Raw genomic sequence first — 20177 nt, forward strand, 5'->3', positions numbered from 1 at the left:
TTTATCCAATCACCTAGAATTAGTCTGGCCTCTTACAGGCTATCTCTCCAGTCTATCCTTTCTGATTTTTCCAAATTTTCCAAATTTCTGCTGATAAGAAAAATATTCAACACAGCCATCAAGGTCAGCAAACCGCTTTTTTCCTTCAGTTGGCAAAGCACATCAGCTCATCCACCTAAGAAAAACTGCACTAGAAGCCCTCCTCAAAAAGCCATACTACATCAGCCAGTTGCCAGCATTATTAAGCTGAGCAATAAGTGAGCAGAGCATGACTTGTGCCAGAAATAATGCTCAGTCTGCACCATGACCCATGCCAGGTGTCCAAAGAACAGGAGTTGCCCCTTTGAAAACCTTGAGATAGACTTCACAGCTGTCCAGCTAGGCAGAGGACTCAAATACCTTATAATGAAAGTATGTACATACTCTGGGTGGGTCAAAGCCTTCCCAACCAGGACAAAAAGCCAGGAGATAGCCAAAGTCCTCCAGAGAAAAACTGTGCCCCAGACTGGCCTGCCATCTACAATTCACAGTGACAATGAACCTGCCTTTGTAGCAGATGCAATACAGATTTTAACTAAATCTCTCAACATTACGTGGAAACCCCACATTACCTACAGACCACAAAGTTCAAGGAAAGTGGAGCGAATGAATCACACCCTCAGAAGAACCCTAGCTAAGTTTTGCCAAGAAACTGGCCTCCTGTGGCGAGACCTACTGCCCGTGGCTCTCCTGCGTGCTAACTGCACACCTGGGACTCAAGGCTTTTCCCTTGTGAATTAGTGTATAGATGCCCTCCCCCATGTCTAGAAAGCCTCCCAGGGAACCTACACCATATGGGAGATAACAGAGCAAGAGAACAGCTCCAAGCCTTGGGAGCCACCCTAAATAAGCTGCAGCAATACACCATAGAAAGAGCCCTAATCTCCTTAGGGGCCCCAGGACATTCCTTCCAGGCTGGGGACTCAGTCTGTGTCAGAAATTGAAAAAGGGACCTCCTCAAACCTCAGTGGACTGGCCCCCACATTGTTGTTCTAACCACTCCTACTGCCCTCAAAGTTACAGGGATCACTCCATGGGACCATCATTCCAGAGTGAAAAGGGCCCATAATCCAGACAAAGAAATATATCAGTGGAAGGCCCAGCCAGACCTCCAGATCCTCTCTGTCTCCGCATCTGACGATTACCCTCTGACTATGAACACCTGCACGCCATGGATCCTGGCCCTCGCCGGAATGGAATCTCTCATCCTAGGCATTAAACTATCTGCTGCTGCCCCCTCTGACTAATCTGTTCCTCAAAAAGTTGCCCTTTCTATTGTCTATTAGGTAATCGTTAAGTTGTTTTGCTGTGCTTACCTGTCTCTCCCAGCTGAACTCAAGTCTCAGCCTGCATTTCCAAAGTACCTCTGTACAAAAGTTCTAAAGTGCATGGTCATCACCCAAGGGAGCTGCCCTCAGTGGCCCTACACCTTTAGCACCTCCTCTCAAACCCAAGCCAGCCTGAGTGTAATGCTCAGCTGCATAAAAATAAATTAGGACCGAGAAAAACTGCATTTTTGGTTAAGCACAAGCTTATCAGGAGTCTAAAAGACTCATTTCAACTTGTACAGACAAGGCCCATACAGACAAATGCATAAAAACATAATCATTTTTGTTCTTCACGAAGTACTCAGGATTTAAACGAAAAAGTCACAAGGAAAAAATCCTAGCTCAAAGCAATTAAAAGTATAAATACAAGCCATTATGCCATTATGACCCTATCATAAACCAAGGAGGTGATGTTCCCTAAAACGAAGTGTTTAATGGGGCATCAGAGGGCATCAGAGGGGGGACTGATAAGGAAAATATTCAACACAGCCATCCGCAAGGTCAGCAAACCGCTTTTTTCCTCCAGTTGGCAAAGCACTCCCAGCTCCCCCTTCCCCTCCTCCAGGCTCCCCTTTTGCCCTGCGCATGCCAAAATGCCACATAGCAAAATAATATAAATTGCTCCCCTTGCGTGTTCTCAGGGCTCAGACCTTGGGAGATTACTCCACTCTGGGTCCGCTGGTGTAAAATAAAACCTCAGACTCCAAGACCTCCGAGTGCTGCTTGGTTCTTCTGTCAGCGATCCAGTACAGGTTTTCCAGTATTTTCCATAACACTGCAGTGAGCAAGTATTGATTTTTTAAAGAGGAAAAACAGCTTGGGTTTTGTTTTATCTCAGTCACATTGGACATAAATAAGAGAAAGGGAAATGATTCTGATTTACTAATTGACTTACACTAAGAAATAACGTAAAGGAATCTGCTTTGGGGTGGAAGATCCTATTTTAGATAGTGGATTTATTCACTTGACGTGTCATTTATATATCCAAGTGCAGATGCCTGGTATGTAGGTGCAGTAAGTAAGATGAAGATCTGTGATGGATCTGGAAGTCATAAGCCTCAGGTGACAGTTGAAACCATGAGTTTGCCTTGGAAAGAGTGTGAGTAAAATAATAGTCATAGTGAACAAGTATGCACTTGCCTATTCCATGTCCTTTTCTTAGCACTTAACATGTATTAACTCATTTAATTCTCCCAAAAACTTTGTGAGAATACTATCATTTACTATTATCCTCAGTTTTACAGATAAGGAAACTGAGGGAGTGAGAAGTAAAGCAACTTTCCCAAGCATACCTACCTGGTAAAATTATTACCATTAATTTGTTTTAGTTGAACATGCCAAAACAGAGTGGGCCAACAAAAAGAGCCTCAGTAAATTCAAAAAGATTGAAATTCTACCAACCAACTTCTCAGACCACAAAGGTATAAAACTAGAAATAAATTGTACAAAGAAAGCAAAAAAGCTCACAAACACATGGAGGCTTAACAACATGCTCCTAATTAATCAATGGATCAATGATCAAATAAAAATAGAGATCAAGCAATATATGGAAACAAATGACAACAACAATACAAAGCCCCAACTTCTGTGGGACACAGTGAAAGCAGTTTTAAGAGGAAAGAATATATAGCAATCCAGGCATATTTAAAGAAGGAAGAACAATCCCAAATGAATAGTCTAAAGACACAATTATTGAAATTGGAAAAAGAAGAACAAATGAGGCCTAAAGTCAGCAGAAGGAGGGACATAATAAAGATCAGAGAAGAAATAAATAAAATTGAGAAGAATAAAACAATAGAAAAAATCAATGAAAACAAGAGCTGGTTCTTTGAGAAAATAAACAAAACAGATAAGCCCCTAGCCAGACTTATAAAAAGAAAGAGAATCTACACACATCAACAGAATCAGAAATGAGAAAGGAAAAATCACAACAGACCCCACAGAAATACAAAAAATTATTAGAGAATACTATGAAAATCTATACGTAACAAGCTGGAAAACCTGCAAGAAATGGAAAACTTCCTAGAAAAATACAAACTTCCAAGACTGACCAAGGAAGAAACAGAAAATCTAAACTGACCAATAACCAGCAAAGAAATTGAATTGGTAATCAAAAAATTACCCAAGAGCAAAACTCCTGGGCCACATGGATTTACGGCAGAGTTTTGTCACACATACAGAGAAGACATAATACCCATTCTCCTTAATGTTTTCTAAAAAATAGAAGAAGAGGGAATACTTCCAGACTCATTCTATGAAGCCAGCATCACCCTAATACCAAAACCAGGCAAAGACCCCACCAAAAAAGAAAACTACAGATCAATTTACCTGATGAATGTAGATGCAAAAATACTCAACAAAATATTAGCAAACCAAATTCAAAAATACATCAAAAGAATCATACACCATGACCAAGTGGGATTCATCCCAGGGATTGCAAGGATGGTACAACATTCGAAAATTCATCAACATCATCCACCACATAAACAAAAAGAAAGACAAAAACCACATGATCATCTCCATAGATGCTGAAAAAGCATTTGACAAAGTTCAACATCCATTCATGATAAAAACTCTCAACAAAATGGGTATAGAGGGCAAGTACCTCAACATAATAAAGGCCATATATGATAAACCCACAGCCAACATCATACTGAACAGCGAGAAGCTGAAAGCTTTTCCTCTGAGATCGGGAACAAAACAGAGATGCCCACTCTCCCCGCTGTTATTCAACATAGTACTGGAGGTCCTAGCCATAGCAATTAGACAAAACAAAGAAATACAAGGCATCCACATTGGTAAAGAAGAAGTTAAACTGTTACTATTTGCAGATGACCTAATATTGTACATAAAAAACCCTAAAGACTCCACTCCAAAACTACTAGAACTGATATTGGAATACAGCAAAGTTGCAGGATACAAAATTAACATACAGAAATCTGTGGCATTCCTATACACTAACAATGAACTAATAGGAAGAGAAATCAGGAAAACAATTCCATTCACAACTGCATCAAAAAGAATAAAATACTTAGGAATAAACCTAACCAAGGAAGTGAACGACCTATACTCTGAAATCTACAAGACGCTAATGAGAGAAATTAAAGAAGATACCAATAAATGGAAACACACCCCGTACTCATGGATCAGAAGAATTAATATTGTCAAAATGGCCATCCTGCCTAAAGCAATCCACAGATTCAATGAAATTCCTATCAAAATACCAACAGCATTCTTCAATGAACTAGAGCAAATTGTTCTAAAATTCATATGGAACCACAAAAAACCCCGAATAGCCAAAGCAATCCTGAGAAGGAAGAATAAAGCTGGGGGAATTATGCTCCCCAACTTCAAGCTCTACTACAAAAACACACTAATCAAGACAATTTGGTACTGGCACAAGAACAGACCCATAGACCAGTGGAACACACTACAGAGCCAACATATAAACCCAACCATATGTGGTCAAAGCAGCCATTGACATACAGTGGGAAAATGACAGCCTCTTCAACAGCTGGTGTTGGCAAAACTGGACAGCTACATGCAAGAGAATGAAACTGGATCATTGTCTAACCCCATACACAAAAGTAAATTCGAAATGGATCAAAGACCTGAATGTAAGTCATGAAACCATAATACTCTTATGAGACACCATAGGCAAAAATCTCCTGAATATAAGCATGAGCAACTTCCTGTCGCATCTCCTCAAGCAAGGGTATCAAAACTAAAAATGAACTCATGGTACTACATTAAACTAAAAAGTTTCTGTACAGCAAAGGACACCACCAATAGAACAAAAATGCATCCTACAGTATGGGAGAATATATTTTTTTTAAATGTCATATCCAACAAGGTGTTAACATCCAAAATACATAAAGAACTTACACGCCTCATCACCCAAAAGCAAATAACCCGATTAACAAATGGGGAGAGGATATGAAGAGACAGTTCTCCAAAGAAGAAATTCAGATGACCAACAGGCACATGAAAAGATGCTCCACATCACTAATCATCAGGGAAATGGAAATTAAAACCACAATGAGATATCACCTCACACCAGTAAGGATGTCCAGCATCGAAAAGACTAAGAACAACAAATGCTGGCAAGGATGCAGAGAAAGGGGAATCCTCCTACGCTGCTGGTGGGAACGTAAGCTGTTTCAACCATGTGCAAAGCAATATGCAGGTTTCTCAAAAAACTAAAAGTAGAAATACCATTTGACTCAGGAATTCCACTCCTAGGAATTTACCCAAAGAATACAAGTTCTCAGATATGAAGACAATAGCCAAGATATGGAAGCAACCTAAGTGTCCATCAGTAGATGAATGGATAAAGAAGAGGTGGTACATATACACAATGGAATACTATTCAGCCATAAGAAAGAAACAAATCCTACCATTTGCAACAACATGGATGGAGCTGGAGGATAGTATGCTAGGAGAAATAAACCAAGCGGAGAAAGACAAATGCCAAATGATTTCCGTCATTTGTGGTGTATAACAACGACGCAAAACTGAAGGAACAAAACACCAGGAGACTCACAGACTCCAAAAAGGTGGGGGTTGTGGGAGGGTGGCTAGAGAGGGAGGGAGAAGGGGATTGAGGGGTATTATGTTTAATACACATGGTGTGAGGGGTCACGGGGAAGGCAGTGTAGCACAGAGAAGGCAAACAGTGACTCTGTAGCATCTTACTACACTGATGGACAGTGACTGCTTTGGGGTATGGGGCGGACTTGATAATATGGGTGAGTGTAGTGACCACATTGTTTTTTCATGTGAAACCTTCATAAGAGTGTATATCAATAATACTTTAATAAAAAAATTTTTTAAATTGGAATCATGTCATATTTGTCCTTTTGTGTCTGCTTCTTTGACTTAACATGTTTTCAAAGTTCATCCACGGTAATAGCATTTTCAGAATTTTAAGATTTCTTTATGGCTGAATGTATATCAAGCTTTTATATACTACTTGATTCAATTTGCTAATTTTTGTTGAGGACTTTACATCAAATTCATAAGTGATACTGGTCCAGCAACTCCATTTCTGTGTCAATATACGAAAGAATTGACAGCAGAATCTCGGACTGATATTTCCACACACGTTCCTAACAGCACTATTCACAACAGCCAAGAGGTAGAAGCAAACCACACATCCATCAACAGATGAATCGTTAAACAAAGTGTAGTTTTACACACAATGGAATATTACTCAACCTTAAAAGGGGAGGAAATCCTATCTCATACTACACAGTGGATAGAAGTTGAGGACAATGTGCTACAGGAAATAAGCCTGTGACCGAAAGACAAATGATTGCATTATACAAGGTATCTAAAGTAGTCAAATTCATAAAACAGCAAGTCCAATGGTGGTGACCAGGGGTGGGAGAAGGAGGAAATGGGGAGTTGTTTAATGTACATAGTGTTTTAGTTTTGCAAAATGAAATAGTCCTGGTGGTCTGCTAAACAACAGTGCAAATATACTTAATACTACTGAACTGTACACCTAAAAATGGTTAAGAAGGTAAATTTTATGGATTTCTTACCACAACTAAATTTTTAAAAATTATTTAAAAGAAAACAACAGAGAAAATCAACAAAACCAAAAGTTGGCTCTTTGAAAAGACTTTAAAAACTGAGAAACTTTTAGTTAGGTGGACCAAAAGTTTAGATTTAACTGAACTCAAGGATTAAAGAAGAGATATTAGTACTGACTTAAAAAAATTAAAAGGATTGTAAGGGAGTGCTTTGAACAATTGTATGCTTATATATTTGATAACTTAGATGAAATGGATAAATTCCCAGAAAGAAAAAATTACCAAAAGTGACTCAAGAAAGAATAGGAAATTTGAATAGACCTATATCAAGAGATTGAGTTGGTGGTAATCAAAAACTTCCAACAATGAAAATTCCAGAACCAAATGGCTTCACTGGTGAATTCTGCCAAATTTTAATGAAGAATTAATGCCAGTCTTTCTCAAACTCTGAAAAATCAGAATAGGATGGAACACTTCTAACTAAATCTGTGATGAAAGTATGACTCTGATTCTAAAGCCAGAAAAAAGGCAACAAAGGAAAACTCAGACCAATATCTTTTATGAATATGCATGCAAAAACTCTCAGCAAAATTGTAGCAAACTGAATCCAGCAGCATATAAATGAATTACACACCATGACCAGGGACTTACCCAGGAACACAAAGTTGGTTCACATATAAAAATCAATGTATTACAAAATATTAATAGAATTAAAGGACAAACCTACATGATCATCTCAATAGATTTGAAAAAGGCATTTAACAAGCCCCACCCCCCTTTCATGATAGAAATGCTAAACAAACTAAAAGAGAATTTTCTCACCTGGTAAAGGTCATCTACAAAACCCCACAACCTTTCCTCACCTGGTAAAGGTCATCTACAAAACCCCACAGCCAACACCATACTTAATAGCAAAAGATTGGGAGCATTCCCCTTAAGATCAGGGACAAGACAAGTATGTCCTCTTTCGTTACTTCTATTCAGAATTGTTCTGGAAGTTCTAGCCAGGGAAATTAGGCAATAACAACAAAAGTCATCATGCAGGAATGGAAGAAATAAAAATGTCTCTATTCATAGATGACACGTTCTTATATATAGAAAACCCCGAAGAATCCACAAAGGAAACCTATTAAAGCTGATAAATGAGCTCAGCAGGGCTGCATGATACAAGGTTAATAAACAGTTGTCTTCTAGAGAATAACTGAAACATGTGAAATGATATTTTTTTTAAATTCCATTACTATAGCATAAAAAGGAATAAAATACTTATGAAGAAATTTAACCAAAGAAGTGTATGATTTGAAGAATTAAAACTATACAATATTTTTAAAAGGAATTAAGACCACCTAAATAAATGGAAAGACATCTTGTATTCATGAATTGAATGAAAATCTGTACACAAATAGCACCATTATTCATAACTGCCAAAGATGGAGACAACCAAAATGTCCATCACCTGCAAATTTATAAACAATATGTTGTATGCACGTATAATAGAACATTTGGTGAAAAGGAATGAAATACTGATATGCTGCAACATGAGTGAACCTTGAAAACATGCGAAGTGAAAGAAGCCTGTCACAAAGACCACATATTATGTGGTTCCATTTATATGAAATACCCAGAATAGGCAAATTCATAAACACAGGAAGTAGGGTAGAGGTTGCCAGAGGATAGGAAGACGGGAAATTTGGAGTAACTGTGAGCATGTGTGGGGTCTTTGATGGGGTAATGGAAAAATGTCCTGGAATCAAATCATGGGGATGGCTGCATAACATTGTAAATATACTTTTTTTAAAAAATTACTCAATTGGATTAAATTAGATCCTCTGGTGCATTCAGGTTCCAAGCACAAGTCCCAGCTCCCCTTCTGTGGTCTGTGGTTCCACAGTCCCACTTCCAGAGTGTTGACAGGGCTATTCAGTCTGTCCCACTTGTATTCCAGTTCATAAACAACTTAATGGGGTCATTTCCCTGTGCAAGTCTCTCTCAGCAATTTCCCTGTTAGTTTCCTATCCTTGGGCTTCTCATCTTAGTCTTCTAATAAAAAAAATGAGCCTTTACTTAATCAACTCTGCCATGTGATAAGGAAAAATTCTGCGGTGTCCTAAAAGTAAGTGACACAAGGGCCAGAGAATGGGAAAGAAAGAGAAGGGAGCATAATCAGTTAATAGCTGTGGGCCATAGCTAATCAGACAGTCCATGTTCCTGGATGAAGTCATTTTGATAGTCATCCAAAAGGTCCTCGGAACCACCACATCCCTCTTGTGCACGGGGAGTGTCTGACCATCACTGACAACCAATGTGCGTGCTTTCTCTCTGGACTAACCACCTATCCCCAGACTTTCCCAACTTTTAAGTTAGTCCACCATCCTTATCTGTAGCCCACGTAAATCTAGAGAACTTTTTTTTCCTTGAGACCCTTTATGAATGTGCCTTGTTTCTTGAGTTTGGTGAGCAAGTTGTTGATGTGAACTGGCATTGCTGCTGGTGAAGCGAAAACTGCCTGTCCCAGGATTCAGTCCTTTTTCTGACTCCATCTGTAAAGACTACATAAACCCTTTTATTTCAGAGGCTTTTTGGTCTCTAGAGTGTTTTTTTTTTGAGAGGGCATCTCTCATATTAACTGATCAAATTGTTGTTAACAACAATAAAATTCTGTATATAGGACTCAATGCACAATCATTAATCAACTCCAAGCCTAATCCTCAACAGTCTCCAATCTTCTGAAGCATAACGAACAAGTTCTTACATGGTGAACAAGTTCTTACATAGTGAATAAGTTCTTACATGGTGAACAGTGCAAGGGCAGTCATATCACAGAAACTTTCAGTTTTGATCACTCATCATGAACTATAAATAATCAAGTCAGATATGATTATTCATTTATTTTTATACTTGATGTATACGTGAATACCACATTTCTCCCTTATTATTATTTTTTTAAATAAAATGCTGAAGTGGTAGGTAGATGCAAGATAAAGGTAGAAAACATATTTTGGTGCTGTAAGAGGGCAAATGTAGATGATCAGGTCTGTGCCTATAGACTAAGTATTAATCCAAGCTAGACAAGGGCAACAAAACATCCATGGATGCAGAAGATTTCTCTCAAAACAGGGTGGGGGGTGAGGTTCTAAGCCTCACCTCTGTTGATCCCCAATTTCTCACCTGATGGCCCCCCTGCGACTGTGCCTGTCTTAGGTTGTTCCTCCCTTGAGGAATCTTACCCGTCTCTGGTTAACCAGTCATCTTCCGGGGCCATACAGGGAAATGTAAAGTTGGTGAGAGAGAAGCAATATTCTTTGAAAAGGTTAGCTTTTTACTTCTTTGCAGATTTATGCCCTGTGGCTTCTATGCCCAGCATTTGTCTTGAGGAATCTTTACCACTTGGAAGAATTATGATACTCAGTAATTTTTTATATGAGGGACAAATTCTACTAAAGGGTTGTAATTAGGAAGGAAGAAGAAAAGCTATAGAAGTAGCAGATGGAAGAAAACATGGGAAGATTGATTATTTCTTTGACATATCTTCTTGTAGAGTAACTAAACATGTATAGGTTTTAAACTACTAATTAAATTGCATACACACATTAACATAATAGGAATACAGCTACATAATAACAAAAGCAGACCTACAATTACCAGCCATATCCAGTGAAACCAAGAAAACCAGTTAGGTACCCTAGGCATTTGTGAAAACTTATCAATGATATGATGGATATTGTCTAACTGAATTTGAATAGTTTAAGAAAAATCAGACAAATTAAAACAACACATTCCTGGGAACTGTTCACAACCATATGTTCTCTTAACAGTAGATAGTCTGTAGTCGCACGATTTTGGAGCACTGCTAGTTGCACTTCTAATTCTTGGTTGAGTTCCAACAGTAGAGATCCAGTCAAATTTGTTGTTTTACTGTATGCACAGGCCAGCTTAGATATCTCCTTCTTCATTCCAATGGCAAGTCCAGGAACCAGTGGGATGAATGCAGCTACAACTGCAACAGCACCAGGATCTCTGTTGAAGTTTTTTGATGATCATCTTCTGGAATGACTCTTCCAGAGGATGTTGATGTTGGAAGTTCTTCTTCATATTGTATCTTAATTCGTTTTCTGTGTGCCAAATTAGGCTTTGATCCTCTGTATAAACACAAACAAACCCTTTGCCCACACTTTCATATGACCTTTATACCATTGAGAAGAACCTATTGGAGATCACCACACAGGAACTGCTTTTTTTTTAAAGAGAAAGGAATATTATCAGAAAAATGTACTTCCATAGCTGATCATCTGACACCCTTTAAAGATGAAAATTAAGGATATGTAAAGCATGCATTAATTGTTGATTTGCAGTTAGTTTTATCCTATCAGGGAGTAATCCCCCATTTCTTTCTCTCTTTATTTGTTATCATTAATCTACAATTACATGAAGAATATTATGTTTACTAGGCTCTCCCCTATACCAAGTCCCCCCCACAAACCCCATTACAGTCACTGTCCATCAGCATAGCAAAATGTTGTAGAATCACTACATGTCTTCTCTGTGTTGCACAGCCCTCCCCTTTCTCCCACCCCCCACATTATGCATGCTAATCATAATACCCCCTTTCTTCTCCCACCCTTATCCCTACCTACCCAACCCATCCTCCCCAGTCCCTTTCCCTTAGGTACCTGTTAGTCCATTCTTGGGTTCAGTGATTCTGCTGCTGTTTTGCTCCTTCAGTTTTCCTTTGTTCTTATACTCCACATATGAGTGAAATCATTTGGTACTTGTCCTTCTCCACTTGGCTTAGTTCACTGAGCATAATACCCTCTAGCTCCATCCATGTTGTTGCAAATGGTAGGATCTGTTTTTTTCTTATGGCTGCATAATATTCCATTATGTATATGTACCACATCTTCTTTATCCATTCATCTGCTGATGGACATTTAGGTTGCTTCCATATCTTGGCTATTGTAAACAGTGCAGTGATAAACATAGGGGTGCATCTGTCTTTTTCAAACTGGAGTGCTGCATTCTTAGGGTAAATTCCTAGAAGTGGAATTCCTGGGTCAAATGGTATTTCTATTTTGAGCATTCTGAGGAACCTCCATACTGCTTTCCACAATGGTTGAACTAGTTTACATTCCCACCAGCAGTGTAGGAAGGTTCCCCTTTCTCCACAACCTCACCAACGTTTGTTGTTGTTTGCCTTTTGGATGGTAGCCATCATTACTGGTGTGAGGTGATATCTCATTGTGGTTTTAATTTGCATTTCTCTGATAATTAGCGATGTGGAGCATATTTTCATGTGTCTGTTGGCCATCTGAATTTCTTTTTTGGAGAACTGTTCAGTTCCTCTGCCCATTTTTTAATTGGATTATTTGTTTTTTGTTGAGGTGGGTGAGCTCTTTATATATTTTGGATGTCAAGCCTTTATCAGATCTGTCATTTTAATATATTCTTCCATACTGTAGGATACCTTTTTGTTCTATTGATGGTGTCCTTTGCTGTACAGAAGCTTTTTAGCTTGATATAGTCCCACTTGTACATTTTTGCTTTTGTTTCCCTTGCCCAGGGGAGATATGTACATGAAGAAGTCACTCATGTTTATGTCCATGAGATTTTTGCCTATGTATTTTTCTAAGAGTTTTATGGTTTCATGACTTACATTCAGGTCTTTGATCCATTTCAAATTTACATTTGTGTATGGGGTTAGACAGTGGTCCAGTTTCATTCTCTTACATGTAGCTGTCCAGTTTTGCCAGCACCATCTGTTGAAGAGACTGTCATTTCCCCATTGTATGTCCATGGCTCCTTTATCAAATATTAATTGACCATATATGATTGGGTTAATTTCTGGAGTCTCTAATCTGTTCCACTGGTCTGTGGCTCTGTTCTTGTGCCAGTACCAAATTATCTTGATTATTATGACTTTGTAGTAGAGCTTGAAGTTGGGGAGTGAGACCCCCCCCACTTTATTCTTCTTTCTCAGGGTTGCTTTGGCTATTTGGGGTCTTTGATGTTTCCATATGAATTTTTGAATTATTTGTTCCAGTTCGTTGAAGAATGTTGCTGGTAATTTGATAGGGATTGCATCAAATCTGTATATTGCTTTGGGCAGGATGGACATTTTGATGATATTAATTCTTCCTAGCCAAGAGCATGGGATATGATTCCATTTGTTAGTGTCCCCTTTAATTTCTCTTAAGAGTGTCTTGTAGTTTTTGGGGTATAGGTCTTTCACTTCTTTGGTTAGGTTTATTCCTAGGTATTTTATTCTTTTTGATGCAGTTGTGAATGGAGTTGTTTTCCTGATTTCTCTTTCTATTGGTACATTGTTAGTGTATAGGAAAGCCACAGATTTCCGTGTGTTGATTTGGTATCCTGCAACTTTGCTGAATTCCGATATCAGTTCTAGTAGTTTTGGGGTGGAGTCTTTAGGGTTTTTTATGTACAATATCATGTCATCTGCAAATAGTGACAGTTTAACTTCTTCTTTACCAATCTGGATTCCTTGTATTTCTTTGTTTTGTCTAATTGCCATGGCTAGGACCTCCAGTACTATGTTGAATAACAGCGGGGAGAGTGGGCATCCCTGTCTTGTTCCCGATCTCATAGGAAAAGCTTTCAGCTTCTCACTGTTAAGTATGATGTTGGCTGTGGGTTTATCATATATGGCCTTTATTATGTTGAGGTACTTGCCCCCTATGCCCATTTTGATGAGAGTTTTTATCAAGAATGGATGTTGAATTTTGTCAAATGCTTTTCAGCATCTATGGAGATGATCATGTGGTTTTGGTCCTTCTTTTTGTTGATGTGGTGGATGATGTTGATGGATTTTGAAATGTAACATCCTTGCATCCCTGGGATGAATCCCACTTGGTCATGGTGTATGATCCTTTTGATATATTTTTGAATTCAGTTTGCTAATATTTTATTGAGTATTTTTGCATCTGCATTCATCAGGGATATTGGTCTGTAATTTTCTTTTTTGGTGGGGTCTTTGCCTGGTTTTGGTATTAGGGAGATGTTGGCTTCATAGAATGAGTTTGGGAGTATTCCCTCCTCTTCTATTTTTTGGAACACTTTAAGGAGAATGGGTATTATGTCTTCTCTGTGTGTCTGATAAAATTCTGAGGTAAATCCGTCAGGCCCTGGGGTTTTGCTCGTGGGTAGTTTTTTGATCACCATTTCAATTTCTTTGCTTGTAATTGGTTTGTTTAACTTTTGTGTTTCTTCCTTGGTCAGTCTTGGGAGGTTGTATTTTTCTAGGAAGTTGTCCATTTCTTCTAGGATTTCCAGCTTATCATTATGTAATGTCCTTCTTTATCTCTTGTTACTTTCTTTGTTTTGAAGTCTATTTTGTCTGATACTAGCACTGCAACCCCTGCTTTCTTCTCTCTGTTGTTTGCCTGAAATATGTTTTTCCATCCCTTGACTTTTAGTCTGTGCATGTCTTTGGGCTTGAGGTGAGTTTCTTGTAAGCAGCATATAGATGGGTCTTGCGTTTTTATCCATTCTATTACTCTGTGTCTTTTGATTGGTGTATTCAGTCCTTTTACATTTAGGGTGACTATTGAAAAATATGTACTTACTGCCATTGCAGGCTTTAAATTCGTGGTTACCTAAGGTTCAAGGTTAGCTTCTTTAGTGTCTTACCGCCTACCTTAGCTCACTTATTGAGATGTTATATACACTGTCTGGAGATTCTTTTCTTCTCTCCCTTCTTATTCCTCCTCCTCCATTCTTTATATGTTGGTTGTTTTATTCTGTGATCTTTCGTGTTTCCTTTAACTGCTTTTAGTGTGTAGTTGATTTTATTTTTTGCCTTTAGTTAGTATTTGGTTGGTCTGCTTTCTTTGCTGTGATTTTATTTTCTCTGGTGACATCTGTTTAGTCTTAGGAGTGCTCCATCTAGAACAGTCCCTCTAAAACAGCCTGTAGAGGTGGTTTGTGGGAAGCAAATTCCCTCAACTTTTGCTTGTCTGGGAATTGTTTAATTCCTCCTTCATATTTAAATGATAATCGTGCTGGATACAGTATCCTTGGTTCAAGGCCCTTCTGTTTCATTGCATTAAATATATCATGCCATTCTCTGTAAGGTTTCTGTTGAGAAGTCTGATGATAGCCTGATGGGTTTTCCTTTATAGGTGACCTTTTTCTCTCTAGCTGCCTTTAAAACTCTTTTCTTGTCCTTGATCTTTGCCATTTTAATTATTATGATTATTATGTGTGTTGGTGTTATCCTCCTTGGGTCCTTTCTGTTGGGAGTTCTGTGTACTTTCGTCGTCTGTTTGATTATTTCCTCCCCCAGTTTGGGGAAGTTTTCAGCAATTATTTCTTCAAAGACACTTTCTATCCCTTTTTCTCTCTCTTCTTCTTCTGGTACCCCTATAATGTGGATATTGTTCCTTTTGGATTGGTCACACAGTTCTCTTAATATTGTTTCATTCCTGGAGATCCTTTTCTCTCTCTGTGTGTTAGCTTCTATGCGTTCCTATTCTCTGGTTTCTATTCCATCAATGGCCTCTTGCATCTTATCCATTCTGTTTATAAATCCTTCCAGAGTTTGTTTCACTTCTGTAATCTCCTTCCGGACGTCTGTAATCTCCCTCTGGTCTTTATCCCTTAGCTCTTGTATATTTCTCTGCATCTCTGTCAGCATGTTTATGATTTTTATTTTGAATTCTTTTTCAGGAAGACTAGTTAGGTCTGTCTCCTTCTCAGGTGTTGTCTCTGTTATCTTGGTCTACCTGAAATTTTGCCTTTTCATGGTGATAGAGATAGTTTGCAGAGCTGGCACAAGTGACGGCTGGAAGAACTTCCCTTCTTGTTGGTTTGTGGCCTTCCTCCCCCTGGAGAACAGCGACCTCTAGTGCCTTGTGCTGGGCAGCTGTGCTCAGACAGGGCCTCTGATTCTTGCCCAGCCACTATGGAGTTTATCTCTGCTGTTGCTGTGGGCCTTGCCTGTCTCAGGCTGCGGCTCCAATATGGTGGAGCTGCGTTGGAGGGGGAACGGCCCGGAGGCTATTTATCTCCATGAGGGCCCTCCGTGCTCCCTGCTGCCCAGGGGGTTAGAGTGCCCAGAGTTCCCCAGATTCCCTGCTGCTGGACTAAGTGTCCTAGGATGCTCTGTTGGCTGTGGGGTCCCTGTCCCTTTAAGACTTCCAAAAAGCTCTCACTTTTCTGTGTCCCAAGGGTGTTGGCTGTGGGGACTCGCTCACAGGTCTCACTGTCCTGTTTCCCTAGTATCCAGGACCCCACACATGCACTGTGTCTGCGCTCTGGTGTGGAGGGCTAGGGCTGGCTATTTAGCAGTCTTGGGCTCCCTCTCCCTCCCCACTCTGACTCCTCTCCTCCCACCCAGAGCTGGGGTGTGGGGCGTTCGGGTCCCGCTGGGCCGGGGCTTGTATCTTACCCCCTCCATGAGGTGCTGGGTTCTCACAGGTGTGGATGTGGTCTGGATGTTGTCCTGTGTCTTCTGGTCTCTCTTTTAGGAAGAGTTGTCTTTGTTGTATTTTCAAAAATATATGTGGTTTTGAGAGGGGATTTCTGCTGCTCTACTCAGGCTGTCATCTTGGCTCCACCTCTGGTCTCTAGAGTTTTCGATTGGTCATGTGGTGGCAGTAGTGGGACCCAATCTTCAGGAGTGGAAAAGGACACCTTTCCCTCGAAATCAAAGTGCAGATGCCCATAGGTGGTCCCTGTGTGACCCATCAAATCATGGTGACTCCCTCCTTTTCTTCTCAGCCCCTCCAAAGCTTTGGACTATGCACCCACAATTTGTACTGGTTGCATTCTGGCTGTATTGGGCTCCTCTGTTCTGCCCACCTGTAAGGGGCATCCTGGATGCTGCGGCATGTGGCTAATCTGGAGCTGGTGAGCTTGAGGGGACACCCTCAAACTGGTTTTGTTGTTCTGTGGCAGCAACTGTTTATCTAGATATATTTGTTCCAACTCTTTGTTTACCTAGAGATATTCTGATTCTTTTGGTTACTTTATCTAACAGAGTTGAGCTCATGTAGTGATATTTTGGCCATTTAGTGCAATTTCAATTTGGATTTTATCTACTCTTACTTGATCAAATACCCCTAGCTCTCAAGTCAGTGAGTGAGGGTGAACTCCCCCTGAGGATGAGATAACTGCCTCTCCAGCCCTCCCAGGGGTGTTTCTAGGAGATGAGAAAACTGCAAAGTGTTGGGCTTTGGTCCATGATGTGTAGCCATCCCACAGGGCTCCCTACAGACGAACATACCTCGTTCCTGGGTTAGAAGGAACATCTTACTGGCTCATGTGGACAGTGTACTGTAAGGGTTTGGTCCCCCAGCATTTGAGCAAGCCTCAATGTCATGTGCTATCCAAGACCTGCAACACAGAGCGCTGACAACCCGCTGCTTGGACTCCGGGGAGTGGTGCTCAGAGCAGCACATGGATCCAGAACACAGGGTCAGCTGACAGTAGCTGTCTAATCATGGGAAGTCAAATTCCAGAACTTCCCCTGGCCCCCTTTCAGGAACACTGGCCAATGCTATGCAAAAGAAACCATGCATGTTTTTATCTAAATGGGTTAACCTTACTAAGCATGCTACGTCACTGAAATTCCACAATGGGGCACTTTAGATTTAGCAAAATCAGTCTTCTTGCTCTCTACATTTTCTTGTTTTGTGAAAAGGCTTTAGCTAAGGGATCCTTTAAATTCTATAGTGTTAAGCATGCCACCTTCCATCACTAAAAACTATGGTCTGGAAGCTGTGAATACCTACTAAAAATGGTAAAATATGACCAAGCTTGTTTTGTGTCCTGAGAGGCTGGTTTAATAACCATCAGGTTGGAGGCCCTGTGATCAGACAGAAATGTGAGTTACACCCCATTTGCAGCCAGATGTGGTTGGGCAGAAATGTGGGTAAAAACTCCATTTACAACTAGGATCCTACTGAACGGCTGCCAGCCCTTGGAGGAACTAAAACTGAGATAACTATGGCCTGGCAGTACCTATACAACTATAGAATAATTATGAGGAATGTTCCAACTAGACAAAGTCATTTAAGAAATGCACTTAAAAGCAAAATCTTCAAATTTCCAGAATAGTTTCATTACAAAAAGCTAATGAGAAATTAGAGACATGAGGTACCTAAAACAGAAGAAAAAGACTGTAGGACTGAATGTAACTCCAGTTGCACTGAGGTTATTCCCTTAAACAGCCAAGGGGACACTCTGTTAGGGATCAGAGTCTGCTAAAAAAAACTGGTGGAAGCCCACAGAGGGTGAAAGTTCTATCAGAAGCAGGTCTTCCAAATCTCTGTGGTGTGCAATGGAGAGGGGAAAATAAAATGTCATGTTGTCCCTTCTTTTCCAGACCCAGGGCCATTCGTTACTAACACTCTATTTCCTGGTGCTAGCTAGTGCCTTCCTGTCTCATAAGAGTCATCATAAGAAATGAGCTGGCTTCCTGCCTTCCTGGGACATAGAGGTTACTTCTCTCTTTTGCCTGCCTTTGGGAGTGGCTTGGGCCTTTGGGAAGTGGGGCTCTTGCACCTTTGGGGTTTCCCTCTTATGCTCAAGGATGTTATCCAATACAGCCAAAAATATTTGTGGTTTGTTTCTGATGGAAACTGATTTGATATTTAAAAGAATGTTTTAGTAGCCCTGTAGTCCAAGTGGCCAGATTGGAAGCTGATATTTAGAACCTGATAGGAATTTTTTGAAGTCCTTCTTCCCTAAGGCAAAATTAGAACTATGTATACAGAGGCAAAGAAGCAAACTGAGGATAATGTAGGTGGTTAAATCTATGATGTCATTTAAATTACAACCCAATTCTTTGAGGAATTGGGAGCAACTGTCCTTATCTTACAAATCTTGACAAAACCAGAAATACAACTCTAGAAACAAGTCTGTAACTCTAGATTATCCTCAATTCCTAAGACTGAAGAAAAAATGGAAAAAGAAGCCTTTAAAAAAATACAAATGGCTATAGAAGCACCACAACCTTGCCCAAAATGTAGCCCACAGCTTCCATGAAGGTAGTTGTCACAGACAAATAAAAAGTTTAGGTGCTCTGCACAAATACCAGTAACTAAAATGTCTCTGTTCAGGTGTGTCTACATGTATGTGTTGTAGATGTGAGATTTTTCTGCCTCTAATGGTACTGCCAAAATTGATTTGTGCAGAGATCTATTTAATTGGTTAAAAATAAGCACTTATGATGGTTCAGACACGCTCAGCTTTCCCCTGTCACCTCACAGGAAAGTGGTTCAGACTCATCATTGTTTTACCCCTTGCAGGAAAGTAAGGATTTTCAAAGGCTGTCACATCAGTCATGTTCTGCCAACTTTATCACCAAAGACAGAACAACAATCAGTAAATTCTAGAAACTCTCCGTGTACTTACATCATGTTTAATCGCAGTGAAATGATTTGGAGTTTCTAAGTCACTAGGCTTCAGTCACACACAGCCCTTGCCAGAAAGCCCCTTCACCTGAACACACAAAGTAAAACTTCAGGGTTTGCAATCCATATTTGGAACCCTTGAAGGTTCAGAGGAGAGCCAGAGAGAAGAAAATATCTGGAGAAAATGCTGAAGGACTAGCAGGTAGGAGTTAGTTTGTAGGTTAGAGAAGTGAAAGGTTATTAGACCTAAGGTATAAGCAGCTCTTGCTGATCTTTACACCAAAAGAACCAGAGCGAATACTCTCAGTCATTCGACACAAGGATGCTTTCGGACAGAACACTTAGATGATCATGTGATGTTGTGAAATCTCTTCCTCTGGCTTCATTAATAATAAAATAAATCATGTCTGGAAAAAAATAAATAAATAAGCACTTATAAATTAAGCATTTATAAATCTCAGATATATAATTGGAACTAGCCAAAATGTTTTTCAAGTTTGTGTGATCTAGGATAATTTTTGGGAAATATAAGCTAGCTTAAGTTTATTAGTTTAATAAAAATTGATACATCTTTAGAGTTATTAACATGAAGTATACTTTTATTCTACCTTGGTTTACTAAGAATAAGTTCATAATGCCTTTATTACAAAATTTATCAAGAAAAATGTCTGACTCTGCCTAATGCTTAATGAAGTTTTTTAAATAGGTAATCTAAACATAATTAAGAACAAGTAAATTGTATAGACATAAGTAAAATCAAGGTTTATAAATGAAAGCAGCATTTATGTTTTATGGTATGTTCACTTAAATAGTTCCCCAACATCTTTTTGATAATTTCCACCTTTAGAATTTTTGAATTAAATGAAGGGAATTCATTGAATATCAAGATCATTTCCAAATAAGGT

This window comes from Manis javanica, chromosome 1, assembly GCF_040802235.1.
Source record: "Manis javanica isolate MJ-LG chromosome 1, MJ_LKY, whole genome shotgun sequence".
Taxonomy (NCBI): domain Eukaryota; kingdom Metazoa; phylum Chordata; class Mammalia; order Pholidota; family Manidae; genus Manis; species Manis javanica.